The following is a 13,485-nucleotide window of genomic DNA, read 5'->3' as shown; positions in this document are numbered from 1 at the left end:
ACCTCGGCCAGGAGGATCAGTGAATTACAAGCCTTGTCTTCAGAACCTCCTTTTATTTTGTTTCAGCAAGACCGCGTCATTTTGAGGACACGCCCAAAATTTCTACCCAAGGTCTTGTCGGAAATGACACTCGGAGCTCATTGTGCTACCATCTTTCTTCCGGAACCATACCTCAGAGGCGGAAAGGGCTTTACATTCCCTAGATGTGACTAGGGTTTTGAAATTCTACTTGCAGAGAACTAAGGAGTTCCGCTTATCTAACAGACTGTTCATTGCCTTTGCGCGCTGTACGAAAAGACAGCATATCTCCAAACAAAGTCTGGCAAGATCGGTCTCGTTATGCATTACCCATTGTCATCAATTGAAAGGCGACCCCCTCTCTAGCGTGCCTTCAGCACGCTCCACCAGAGGAAGAGCGGCATCAGTAGCATTTCACACAGGGGTTCCCTTGAAGGACATCTGCAGAGCCGCGACCAGGAGCACTCTGCACACATTCGCTAAGCACGACTGCCTAGCAGAAGATGCCAACAAAGAATCGGCAGTTGGACAGGCAGTGCTCCGCTACCTCTTTTATTTATATATATATATATTTCTGAGGCTTGTGGAATCTGCTTAAATCACATGCTGTGCATAAGCCGACATCTAGTGGAAGCTGCGGAGTATTACAGTTTGTTTTTCGAAACTCGAAAATGGGCGTCGACACAGGCGTGCCAGTAATACTATCCCTAGTGTGACGTCCACTATACCCAAGATCCCTCACGCGTCTAGGATCCTCAGATTGTTTTTTTCCGCCATACTGGTCGGAAGCATCTTGCGGAGTCCCCTGGCCTTAGCCATACTTTTAATAATAATTGAAATTTATAATTCTTTATTGACATCCTTCCCCACCCCAACGTCGACCCTCGACGACGGCTGGAGAAGACCTCGACCGTCGGCTGCTGCACGACGGATCTGGGCCTCGGAAGGCCGCTGGCCTCGGCCCGGGCCTGGTAGGCCGCTGGCCTCGGCCCTGCAAGTAGGGAGAGTGAGGGATGGTACATACTCTTCACTCTTGGTATATAGGTACATCTTATATATTTCCTACACTTACCAGCCCGCTGCCTTTAGGTGCGTATGGAGGGTACCCCTTTCCAATTCTGCCCCAAGTGCAACCGCAAATACCCTTGGGTCGACAGGCACGCCTCGTGCAATCTCTGCTTGCCGAGGGACCACCCCGAAGCGAACTGCAGAGCGTGTAGTAGGTTTAAACCTAAGACACTTAAGGACCGTTCGACTAAGCGTTAGGCCCACCACGCCAGGCAGGCGGCCATGGCAGCGGAGGGCGCCTTCAGCGATGGCAGTGACGCCGTACTGTCGAAAGACAGCCGAGCGCAGGTCCCCGACCTCGGAAAGTCGTCCGGCAGGGCGGCTATGGGGAAGACCCCTGGCGACACAAGCGCTTCACATCCTACACACACTAAGCACACGAAGTCCAACCGAACCTCGACGACGTCGACTTCTCGGAAAGAGGCACAGATAGAACGGTCCGATTCGGTGTCCTCTGGGCGCTCTCGATCAAGATCGCCGCATGACTCCAGGCAATCATCCGCTCTTGCCAAGAGTGCCTCGCTCCCTCGGCTAACAGAAGTTCGATCGTCGGAAGACGAAGACGACTTCCACCCCCAGGCCGCGCTCCAGGAGTCGGAGCCCGCAGTTAAAACCAGCGAGGCCCCACGCTCGAAGGACAGGGACACCACCCCCGATCCTCGACGCCAGGCGTTGAAAACCTCCGGAGCCACTAAAGGACAGGGAAAACATTTTTCCACTCACGGGGAGGGGGGGAAAACAGCAGAAGAAACAACCTTTGCACTCTTCCACACCTGTGAAACACACCACTCCCCCTAAACAGACAGACAAAACCAGGTCTGCTGATATGTCTAAAACCAGCAAAGCTACTAAAGATAAATCCCATAGACTTGCTGAGAGTCATCCCCAGTTCCAAAAAATTGTCCAGTGAAGACATAGATAGGGTCATGTCAAGAATGTCTTCTTTGGCAGATTTTTATGATCGTATGATCCACAGGGGGCGACACCCTCAGGCTCTACTGATCCTATCCCCCCCCCCCCCCCCCCTGAGTAAAAAGCCCCGGTTTGAAACTCCGATGAGGTCAGAACCCTTCGAGGTACAACCATACGCAAGACCATACTCGCTGTATCAAGGAGACGCTTCCTTTTGTGAGGACCAAGAATTTGGTATGATAGAAGAGCAAACCGGGACGGGCTACTATGGGGATGATGAGGACCAGGAAGAGGAAGAGGAGGACCCGGAAACATACAGAGTAGATTCCCCGGTAGAGAACGAAGCCCCGGTTACCGACTCCCCGGTCGATAACCAACCCCTCCTAAACGAGGTTCTCGCACGCGCAGCAGAACATTTCCACATTGACACCCACGGAGGAAAGGGACTTCGCAGAAGAGTTAGTGGGAGAAAGGAGGCCTGTTGCCCAGACCATCCCTATCCTTAAATCCATTCAGCGGAGAATAGATCTGTCCCTGGTGAACCCGAACCTCACCAGAGCAGTCCATCCCAGGGTTGAAAAACTTTTCAGGGCGGCCCAGTCTGACCCTCTCTATATAAGAGGACATCTGAAGCCAGACTCCCTAGTTGTCACCAACACTCGTAAGAGGGCTGGAACACCCTTGCCATCGTCCGAAGCTCCTCCCGACAAGGAGAGCACAAAACTATACGGTTTCAGCAGGAAAGTAGCCTCAACGTCCGCCTATCCAGCAAGGATTGCAAACTCCACCACCCTGTTGGCCAGCTACAACTGGCACTCATAGCCTCTGCTCCTGAACCTTTAAAGGGCCAGTTAGCTCGGATTTCCGCAGAGGGTAGAGCCGTGTCTGGTTGCATTTTGAAAGCAACCTTCGACGGCGCGGACAACGCAGGCAGATTGATGGCGGAAGGCACTGTTATCAAGAGACATGTGTGGTTACGGCAGTCTGGTTTTAAGGCACAAACCCAAGCATCATTGTTGGACAAACCGGTGGAAACCGATCTGTTTGGTAAGGCGGTCGAAGACCCACTGAAGAATGCCAAGGACAAATACGAAACACTCAAGTTCCTTGGCCAGTTAACCAATAAACCCCCTAACCAGAGAGGGAATAGTAATTTTCGTCGCCCACGCGGCCAAAATTCCCAGAGAGGATCTACCTATTCCCAAGGGCAGGGTACACAGTGGAACAACAACCAACAGTCTACCCAGGGTTACGGCAGGGGTAATAGGAGAGGTTGTGGTAAAGGCAGAGGCAGCCCCAACAAGGGAGGCGGCACGCCTCCACCAAAGCAGTGACGCTCAGTTCAGGGTCCCTTCTCACGCAAAACCAGTAGGGGGGGCGCATTTCCAACTTCACCCAGGCTTGGGAAGGGATCACATCAGACAGATGGGTGCTGTCAACAGTATCCACAGGATATTGTATAGAACTACTGCAGCGTCCCCCGGAACCATCCTCCACGACAAAGAGTACACTCTTTAGAACATCAGAAGATTCTCCTCGAGGAGATCTCCATTCTGCTAGAAAAGGACGCGATAGAACTCGTCCCGGGGCACCAGGTAAGCAAGGGTATTTATTCAACTTACTTCCTTGTGCCAAAGAAAGATTTGACAATGCGCCCAGTATTGGATTTACGGCCTGCCAACAAGTATGTCAAGCCCCAAAAATTTCGTATGACCACGCTACAAGAGGTAATCCCCCTCCTAAAAAAGGGGGATTACATGGCAACCTTGGATATGAAAGATGCTTATTTTCATATTTCCATGTTCCCAGCGCACAGAAAGTATTTGCGCTTCAAGGTGGACAGTCGACACTACCAATTCAAGGTACTGCCCTTCGGGATAGCATCAGCACCAAGGGTATTCACCAAGGTACTGCACACCTACGCAGGGAGGCAATCCCAGTGTACCCTTATCTGGACGACTGGCTCATAACGGGGGAAACCCCAGGAATTTGCAAGACAAACATTCAAAGGACTAACGACCTCCTTCACGAGTTAGGCTTCTCAATCAACGAGAAAAAGTCAAGCCTAGTGCCAAGCACCTCAAAACAATTCCTAGGAGCAATCCTAGATACCCAAGAGGGGCTGACCTTTCCTTCAGAAGAAAGAATTCGGAATATACTACTGCAAATTCTGCATTATCAGTCCGGTCAACAAATAATGGTACGCAAAGCGATGCGTTTACTGGGCATGATGGCGTCATGTATTTACCTGGTCCCCCACGTGCGCCTGCGCATGCGTCCCATGCAGGAATGGTTGGCGAAACAGTGGTCTCAGGCAAGTGGTCAGTGGGACGATCTAGTGGTCGTTTCACCAACACTGGTACAAAGCCTTCACTGGTGGACAAGAGAGAATCTCGCACAGGGGAAACCCTTTTACGATCCTGAGGTACAGGCAATAGTCACTACCGATGCATGCCTGACGGGGTGGGGAGCTCATCATCTCCACCACACAGCTCAGGGTCTCTGGTCTCACTCAGTGGCCAAGAACCACATCAACCTGCTAGAGCTTCTGGCAGTATTCAGAGCGCTTCAGGCGTTCGAGCCCCACCTACTAAACCTCTCAGTGCAAATCCGGACGGACAGCACAACAGCCATGTTCTACCTGAACAAGCAAGGAGGGACTCGCTCGCCAAATCTGTCCAAGCTTGCCCAGAAAATCTGGATATGGGCACTCAGACGGAATATCTTCCTGTCATCACATGTTCCAGGGGAGCTCAATTCCCTAGCGGATGCTCTGAGCAGAGACTCCCTCCCAGCGGAACACGAATGGGTTCTACACAGAGAGGTCGTAGAAGATATCTTCTCTCAGTGGGGTTTCCCCATTATAGACCTATTCGCCACAAGCGAAAACAGACAATGCCCAGGATTTGCATCCAGGTTCCCCCAACCAGACTCCCAGGGGAACGCCCTGTGGATGAACTGGTCAGGTATGTTTGCGTACGCTTTTCCACCAACTCCTCATCAGGAAAGTGGTGAACAAGATGAACAGAGAGTCGATGACGCTCGTCCTAGTTTCTCCCATGTGGGCAAGACAACCGTGGTTCCCACACCTACACAGGATGGCGGTGTGCGAGCCCATCAAACTTCCAGCCTGGTACAACCTATTGTCCCAGCACCAAGGTCAAACAGTGCACCAGCAACCCAACTCAATGAACCTGGCAGCATGGCTCCTGAGGTCATAGAGTTTGGACGTCTCAATTTGCCACAGAGGTGTATGGACATCCTAAAGGAATCTAGGAAACCAAACACAAGGCACTGTTACTTTGACAAGTGGAAGAGGTTCGTCATCTGGTGCCAGAGTAGATCAATCAACCCGGTTGATTGCACTCCTTCCACTATTGTTACATACATGCTCCACCTGCTGGATGCAGGATTGGTTTTTAACTCACTGAAAGTACACCTGGCAGCCCTGTCGGCATACACCACTTCCCATAGCAAGGTTTCGTGGTGGAAAGTACCAGTAGTTAAAGCCTTCATGGAAGGAGTAAAGAGACTTCACCCTCCTATTTCAAACCCACCACCATGGTGGGACCTTAATGTGGTGCTAGCCAAGCTCATGGGCCCCCCTTTCGAACCCATGCATAAAAGCAGTCTCAAACACCTGACTTATAAAACGGCCTTCTTAGTAGCTATTACTTCTATAAGAAGGGTCAGTGAAATTCAGGCTCTGTCAGTGCAGGATCCCTTCTTTACTGTCCATAACGACAAACTGGTTTTACGCACACACCCTAGGTTCTCACCTAAATTTATATCTAAATTCCATGTAAACCAGTCCATCGAGCTTCTGGCTTTCTTCCAGGACCCGCAAAGCTCGGCTGAGGTGAGACTACACACCCTAGATGTGCGTAGGGCGGTCCTCTATTATGTAAATAAGACCAGGCCGCTAAGAAAAACAGATCAACTGTTTGTCTCCGTAGCTACAGGCAGAGAGGGGGATCGCGTCTCTAAAGGTGCCATCTCGAAGTGGATTATTAACTGTATCCAGCTGTTACTCACTTTCTGAAAAAACTCTGCCTTTCACGCCAAGAGCCCACTCTACTAGAGGCATTGGGGCCACTCTGGCTTTCATTGCAAATGTACCCCTTGACACCATTTGCAAAGCAGCTACTTGGAGCTCTATTCACACGTTTACTCAGCATTACTGCATTGACACCCATTCCAAGGCAGATACACAAGTGGGACAAGCGGTTCTAAGACACTTATTTGCTCATGACCCTTCTCACATCCCACCTCCTTCAGGTATTGCTCGCTAATCTATGCACAGCATGTGATCTAAGCAGATTCCACAAGCCTCAGAAGGGATACATTACTCACCGTAATCGTCTTTCTGATGCTTGTATCTGCTTAGATTCACATGCGAACCCACCCTTCCTCCCCTCTGAGAGAAGGCGCATGATGGCTTGTAGTCTTACCTTTCTGTCTATCTGCTTGGATTATCTGTACTCACGCTACTCCTCATGCTACCTCATGTCAGAAAAAATACAATCTGAGGATCCTAGACGTGTGAGGGATCTTGGGTACAGTGGACGTCACACTAGGGATAGTATTACTGGCACGCCCTATGTCGACGCCCATTTTCGATTTCGAAAAACAAACTAATACTCCGCAGCTTCCACTAGATGTCGGCCTATGCACAGCATGTGAATCTAAGCAGATACAAGCATCAGAAATACGATTACGGTGAGTAATGTATCATATATATATACATATCTATGAAAGATCCAATGCTGGAGAAGTCTTTTACTTACCTGTAACTGTATTTCTCCAGCATTGGTATCTTTCATAGATTCACATGTGCCCACCCGTCTTCCCCTGAGAGGCTGTTCCTATGCTCAGCACCCATCATACTGTAGTTACTACAGTTCAAAATCTGAAGATGGCTGCCTAGGGTGGAGCTTAAACCCTGCCACCTCATTGGTTGGGGCCATAAATGACCAAAGTGAGGTGGAGGGACTACACAATGGAGTGGGTCATAGGCCACAGGGGAGTAGCTACATACATTCTCTAGGGGAGAAGGGATGTATATTAAAAACGTTTTAATAATTTTTATCACTGAGGATTCCCAGTCTGACGTCTGGGAACATTCAAGCATATGAATCTATGAAAGATACCAATGCTGGAGAAATACAGTTACAGCTAAGTAACTAAGACATAATGATGACGATGAGTCCGAGGTCTATGCTATGGACAGTCCAGTTCTGCAGTTTAATGGCATCCTAATCAAGGCAGCAGAGATTTCGGCATTCAGACTCATGAAACTGAACAAGACAAAGATTTTGTCGAACATCCTGGGGGACAAGAAAGCTGCCACCCAGTTTATACCAATTTTAAAATCTGTTCAAAGGAGGATCCAACCTTCACATGAAACCCTGAAACAAACTATAGCAGTCAATTTAAGAATAGAGAAACTATTCCTCCTGGCACCATCTGATCCCTTATATATAAGGGGACAGCTTAAGCCGGATTCACTGGTTGTCACAACTACCCGGAAGAGGGCTGGTACACCCTTAGCCTCTGTATAGGTGAACAACATAATCACGATCATGGTTAAACAATTCTCTCATACACACAACAGACTGTCCCTATTAGAAGGAACAATCTTTCCCGGTTTCCAAATCTCTCTCCCTAGGAGGCGAATGATGCACTGCCTAACTAAAAATGGATGGCAGAAGTCAACTCCCTATCCTCATACACTCATACCATGAATACAAATAAAAAACCTACAGTAGCAGGCCAGTAATACTCTTGTTTCCTCTTACAAGCATACACACTGAATTAGATGTGTCTTGTATCCTAGCGACACAGGTATATCCTCATCCCTGAAATATTTTTAATCACCAATAATCGGAGGTATAGCCGGTCTGCTGAAAACCTGTTACTGTGATTAAGATCAACTTGACTGGTCCTCAATTGTGTAAGTCAGCTTCTAGAAGTAAGTCAGTCCAACTTTCTAGGGGGGTGGGTCTAAAACTTTTTGTGATGACATGAGAAAAGTCAATTGTTATTGTCATCGTCTTCTGCATGAGACTAGCATGCTTGTTGTGTTAAACCGGTTTCCATAATCATCATAGCTGGTATCTTCTTCAGGACCTTTGTATTTGTTCTGACAAAGATATTCTTATGTTGGATCTTTATTAATGATCCAATCTGCACCTCCGTTTCCTAGAAAGGGGACATGAAAGTAGAAAAACAGATGGATCCTTTACCCTCTGCAATAGCCTGCTATTAACTGAATATTTGCATGCAATTAATGTGTGCATTTATCTAGGTAAACATACCATGGTGCAACAAGTGTCCTGGGTACACCAATTTATGCCCCAATCAAGGACCTCATCCATGCGGGTAGGGGGTAGGTAGAGTGAAGGAATTCCCATATCTTCCCTCTGTAGTGAAGGGCATGCTTCACGCTGGCAATCTAAATAGAAAACTCCATCTCTGTGTCCACATTAGTCCATTCACTGGGTTAACTGGTACATACCCAAATGGATACTTGGCCACAGGTTAGTATTCTGCCAAAAGTCGCTTTTAGCTGAGTGTTCCTGTATAAATAGCAGAGCATATGTTACTATTCTATTTAAACCATTACTAAGCGAGCTGTCAAAGGGAATAAGCTAAAAGGTTTGCCTCATGGATTCAATAACTGGAGTCTAGCAATTCTTGTTACTAGACTAGTGTCTAGCAATTCTTATAGAGCTTTCATCATTCATCTGCAGGACCTCTGTTATGTTACAAAACGCGCAAAGAACCATAAATGTCCTTTTCCAATTGGGCTTCTCAATAAACGAGAACAATTCAAGTCTTGTACCAAACACATCAAAACAGTTCCTAGGAGCTGTATTAGACAAAAAAACAGGCTTAGCCCTTCCGTCCATGGAAAGAGTACAAAACATGCTTCGGCAAATACCCCAGTATCAAGCCGGTCTCCAGATAAGCGTACACAAAGCAATATGGTTACTAGGCATGATGGCATTGTGCAGTTATCTGGTCCCACATGCACGTCTGCGTGTGCCACCAATGCAGGAATGGTTGGTGAAACAATGGTCTCAGGCAAGTGGTCAGCGGAACAATCTAGTGATCGTTTCGCCTACACTGGTTCAAAACCTATGCTGGTGGTCAAGAGAAAATCTGTTAAAGGGAAAACCCTTCCACGATCCGTAAGCGCAAGCGATTGTCACACCAGACGAGTCACTCTCCGGGTTGGGGGGGGGCTCATTACCTTCAGCACACTGTCTGTGGACACAAGTCACGGCACTGAACCAGATCAACCTACTGGAACTACTAGCAGTCTTCAAAGCACTGCAGGCATTTGAGTTGCAACTGACAGTCAGTTCAGATTCTTACAGACAGCACAACTGCCATGTTTTATATCAACAAATGGGGGCGCACACACTCTCCAAATCTGTCCAAGTTGGCTCAGAAAATATGGAAGTGGGCACTCAGACGAGGGATCCTCCCAACACATTCTAGGGGTACTCAACACTCTAGCGGACTCTCTGAGCAGAGACCCAATACCAGATGCACACGAGTGGCAACTAGACTCAAACGTTGTAGACCGCATCTTCTCTCAGTGGGATTACCCTACACTAGACTTGTTCGCTACAAGAGAAAACAAGCAATGCCCAGACTTCGCGTCCAGGTTCCCTCAACCAGACTCCAAGGGGAATGCCCTATGGATGAGCTGGTCAGGAAAACTTGCTTGCGGTTTTCCCCCTGACACCATTAATGAGCAGGATAGTGAACAAGATGCACAGAGAACAGATGACACTCATCCTAGTTGCTCCTATGTGGGCGAGACAGCCGTGGTATCCACATATGCGCAAGCTGACTATGTGCGATCCCATCAAGCTCCCGTGCCTAACCAACCTGTTAACCCAACGCGGGGTGTCAACGGTGCACCCACAACCACACTCAAAGAACTTGGCAGCATGGCTCCTGAAGTCATAGAGTTTGGACACCTGAATCTTTCACAACGGTGTATGGATATCCTCAAGGAGGCACGAAAACCAAACACTAGGCACTGCTATTTCTGAAAGTGCAAATGATTTGTCATTTGGTGCCCGTCAAAACAAATAAATCCCGTAGAATGTACTCCTTCACACATTCTAAATTATATGCTCCACTTGTTAGACTTGGGGTTAGTCTTTAACTCTATAAAGGTCCACCTGGCAGCTTTATCAGCCTATACCGCCTCTCAGAGTAAAGTCTTGTGGTGGAATGTACCAGTCATTAAAGCATTCATGGAGGGAGTAAAGAGGCTTCACCCTCCGATTTCTAATCCCCGCCAGGATGGGATCTCAATGTAATGCTAGCAAAGCTTATGGGACTCCCTTTTCAGCCTATGCACCAAACGAGTCTTAAACACCTTACCTACAAGACTGCCTTCTTAGTGGCTTTTACTTCCATAAGAAGAGTCAGTGAATTACAAGCATTGTCAGTGCAGGGCCCTTTCTTTATTATCCATAAAGATAAATTTGGTTTACGTACTCATCCTAGGTTCTCACCTAAATTAATTTCTAAATTCCATGTGAACCAACCCATCAAGCTCCCGGCCTTCTTTCAGAAGCTAACTAGCTCAGCTGAGGTCAAACTTTGCACACTAGATTTGCAGAGAGTGGTTCTCTACTACGTAGACAAGACCAGCCCCCTTAGAAAAACAGATGAACTGTTTGTCTCCATAGCAACAGGCAGAGAAGGAGAATGAATTTTCAAGAATGCGATCTCCAGATGGAAAGTCAGATGCATACAATTATGCTATTAATTATCAACCAAGACACTGCCTTTCACACCATGAGCTCACGCCACACGGAACACAGGAGCTTCTCTTGCTTTTATCGCAAATGTCCCCTTAGACAGCCTTTGCAAGCAGCTACATGGAGCTCAGTACATACTTTCACTCGGCACTACTGCATTGACACACATTCCAAAGTAGATACACAGGTGGGACAAGCGGTTCTAAAACATCTATTTGCCGCTGCTCCTTCTCATGACCCACCACCTTCTCGTAACACTGCTCGCTAATCTATGCATAGCAGGTGATCTAAGCAGAGTCCACAGGCCTCAGAAGGGATACATTACTCACAGTAATCGTATTTCTGATGCTTGTATCTGCTTAGATTCACATGCGCCCACCCTTCCTCCCCTGGGAGATGGTGCATAGATGTTATATGAGCTTTCTGTCTTTATCTGCTTGGATACAACTGTACTCGCATTACACTTTATGCAACCTCATGTCAGAACAAAACAGTCCGAGGGACCTTGACACGTGAAGGACAATGGGTACAGTGGACGTCACACTATTGATAGTATTACTGGCACGCCCTGTCGATGTTTCTTTTTGAATTAAAAAAAAAACTGTAATACTCTGCAGCTTCCACTAGATGTCGGCCTATGCATAGCATTTGAGTGCAGACCTAGCTTTGAGAAGCAATAGAACGCGTTACAATCATATGGAGAAGAACATGTTGAGGTGAGCAGGGAATCAAGTGAGTGCGGTGCTAACAGGAGAGTGGGGAGTAGAAGGTATGCACACCTAGGTGTTCGGGTGGAGCCATTACTTGAAGAGGAGCGTCTTCAGCTCCTTCCTGAACTGTAGAAGCAAGAGGGTGAGTCTGATGTTGACTGGGATGAGGTTCCAGAGTCTAGGGGTGTAGGCAAAGAAGACCTATATTCTAGTTCTTTCCTTCCTGCACCGGCGTAGTTCAGGTCTGCACATTTTGGTGGCTCATAGGCCTCCAGAGATGCTGAGCTTCTCAGTGAGGTAGCCTGGGCACTCCAGGGTAATAGCTTTGTAGATGATGAAGAAGAATTTGAAGTTGATACGGGCCAGCAGCAGGGAGCAAGTACAGTTCTCTGAGGGTCGGAATGATGTGGTCATATTTGCCGAGTACTTTGAGTTATTCTGCAGCATACAGGGCACATTTCAGGGGTCCAGGATAGTCGCCAGAAGAGCGTTGTCACCATCCAAGTGGGAGAAGACCAAGACTTGTACTGCAGATCTGAAGTTTTCGGGATGAAGAGCTTGATTTTCCACTGGAGAGAAAGCTGGTACCAAGTTGTTTTGGGTCTTGCTTGCTATGTGCTGTTTGAAGGACGGTGTACGTCTATGTTGAACCTAACCGACTTGGCATAGGTGGCTGTTAGGATGGATTTCTAGAATGTGGCCTGGTGGACAGATTTTAGTAGACCACAAAAGTTATAGTGAACAGGGGGAACTCTGAAAGGTTAGCCAAAACCCAATCAAGGTACCAATGGAGCGGTGAAAGCTATTCTCAGGAGAGTGTGAGCAGGGTCTGGGGTCCACAATGAGTCCACACAGTGAAGCACACAATAATCCCTCTCCCGTGCTAATGCCATCTGCTGCTGTGACTGGGGTCTGGTCCCTTCAGAGTCATACAGGGGCCAGACCACCACCTTCCAGTCCCACCAGCATCTTTTGCCAGCACTTTCCGTCTGTCTCCCTTTCCCGGACTAGCCCAACTTGCACCCCATACACACTTAAAAAATGAAACTAGCAGGTGATATCACATAACACTCAATAATATATTTCTGAAGCTTGTGAATCTGCTTAGAATCGCCTGCTTTGCATAGGCCGGCATCTAGTGGTAGGTGCAGACTATTGCACATGTTTTTGAAGTGTGAAAAGGGACGCCGACTGGGCGCGTTTTTTATCTTATCCCTAGTGTGATGTCTACTGTACCCATGATCCCTCACACGTCGATGACGCTCAGATTGTTTTTTTTTTTTCGCTGTTGGGTTTGGTCGTGTATACGCAGAGTCCGTCGCACTGCTACTTTGACGATCACTTACAACACCCATACTTGGATAGAATTGTGACCATCAGCCTACGTCTATCCGAGACAGGATTGTAATTTCTGCCTTGCATCGCATTTAGACACATTTGCGCATGTTAGCAAGCTCCACACTTGCATATAATTTCGAGAATTAGTAAGTATCACACTTGGATAGAATTGTGAACATTGGCCTGAGTCGCATCTAGATAGGATTATGAAGGTTAGCAGGTGCCACACTTGGATGGAATCAAGAACGCTAGCATATGTTGCATCTAAATAGAAATGTGAATGTTAGCATGTGCCACACTTAGATGGAATTGTGAATGATAGCAAGTGCCACACTTAGATGGAATTGGGAATGATAGCACCTGCCACACTTAGATGGAATCGTGAACATTAGCTTGAGTCACATCTAGATAGGATTATGAAGGTAAGCAGGTGCCACAATTAGATGGAATAGTGAATGTTAGCAAGTGCCACGCTTGGTTAGAATTGGGAAGGCTAGCAAGTACCAGATTTCGATAGAACTGTGAACATTAGCCCCCCCCCCCCCCCCCCCCGCCAGACCCAGACGGAATTGTGAATGATGGCAAATACCACACTTAGACAGAATTGCAAATGTTAGAATGTGCCACACTTAGATAAGATTGTTTGAACA

The 13,485-nt window shown here is 47.7% G+C and overlaps 1 protein-coding gene across 5 annotated transcripts in view; it reads left to right on the top strand.

Moving 5' to 3' along the window:
- The window catches only part of TLK1 (tousled like kinase 1), a 1,414,233-nt gene that overhangs the window by 1,349,035 nt on the left and 51,713 nt on the right, over positions 1 to 13,485 (top strand). The gene's annotated exons all lie outside the window — the stretch shown is intronic.

Source organism: Ambystoma mexicanum, chromosome 9, assembly GCF_040938575.1.
Source record: "Ambystoma mexicanum isolate Mex_15411 chromosome 9, UKY_AmexF1_1, whole genome shotgun sequence".
Classification (NCBI taxonomy): Eukaryota; Metazoa; Chordata; class Amphibia; order Caudata; family Ambystomatidae; genus Ambystoma; species Ambystoma mexicanum.
The sequence above is the reverse complement of the archived record's forward strand: the minus strand, read 5'-3'. Positions and strand labels throughout refer to the sequence as shown.